The sequence below is a fragment of the Triticum dicoccoides genome, chromosome 3B, assembly GCF_002162155.2.
Source record: "Triticum dicoccoides isolate Atlit2015 ecotype Zavitan chromosome 3B, WEW_v2.0, whole genome shotgun sequence".
Classification (NCBI taxonomy): domain Eukaryota; kingdom Viridiplantae; phylum Streptophyta; class Magnoliopsida; order Poales; family Poaceae; genus Triticum; species Triticum dicoccoides.
This window is the reverse complement of record NC_041385.1, coordinates 59,928,863-59,929,592: the sequence shown is the minus strand read 5'-3', so window position 1 is coordinate 59,929,592 and position 730 is coordinate 59,928,863. Positions and strand designations below refer to the sequence as shown.

At 51.2% G+C, this 730-nt stretch overlaps 1 protein-coding gene across 3 annotated transcripts in view; it reads right to left on the bottom strand.

Annotated features, from left to right (window-relative positions):
- The window catches only part of LOC119274695, a 3,639-nt gene extending 3,153 nt beyond the window's left edge, over positions 1-486 (bottom strand). For all 3 annotated transcript variants that reach the window (XR_005135284.1, XR_005135283.1, XR_005135286.1), the window contains exons 1-2: positions 364-486; positions 132-280 (exon numbers count right to left, since the gene is read on the bottom strand). The gene's annotated coding sequence lies outside the window, so the exon portion shown is untranslated. The remainder of the gene's footprint in view (positions 1-131; positions 281-363) is intronic.
- Positions 487-730: the final 244 nt, after the last annotated feature.

Sequence of the window (730 nt, the reverse complement as noted above, 5' to 3'; positions counted from 1 at the left end):
CTTTGAAGAATGCAATTATGCTAAACGAACAGCTTGGAACTACAGATTTAGTTTTACGGCTGTACATTATTCTGTTTTCTCTGGCACAATGTGTTTGGGAGGTTATGAACAAGAGCCCGAAAAGAGGGTACCTTTTTTGTCCAGCCGGGGGTTTGGGGTCGTCCTTTCCTGTTGATTGCTGTGAATCGGCCACCGAGGACGAGAAGCAGATTGTGTGAGCCCAGTACCTGGCTCACCGAGCGGCGTGACTTCCTTGGATGCAAGATCTGGCAAGGGGAACCTGCGAGAACACCCAGTCATCACTGAGTTGGCCCCCGTAATAGATTTGGAGTTAGTATTTTATCGAAGAACTAGCAACCATACCTGCCCACCGGATCTGTTAGAAACTCCAGTCCATTGCCGCCTTCCTCCACCGTCGCCATGACCTCTGTTCTTTGTTGATGTTGCCGCAGATCACTCAAAATGAGGGGGCGGCGGTGTGGTGGGGGTGGGGCGGTGGTGAGGAGCCTGACTCTTGGTGGCCCAGCCGTGGCATTTATTTTTCCTTCCGGTACGTTTACGCTCCTGTTTGGACGGAACTGTTGTCCGGATCCGTCACGTACCGCGCTGTATGTTATGTACCAGTAGTACGTTTTCGACCTCGTCCCGTTACCGTCCAGCGTAGACGATACAACCGTATGTATGGCATTAAATTCGGACGCACATATACGCTCGTTAGAAAGATGCCCAC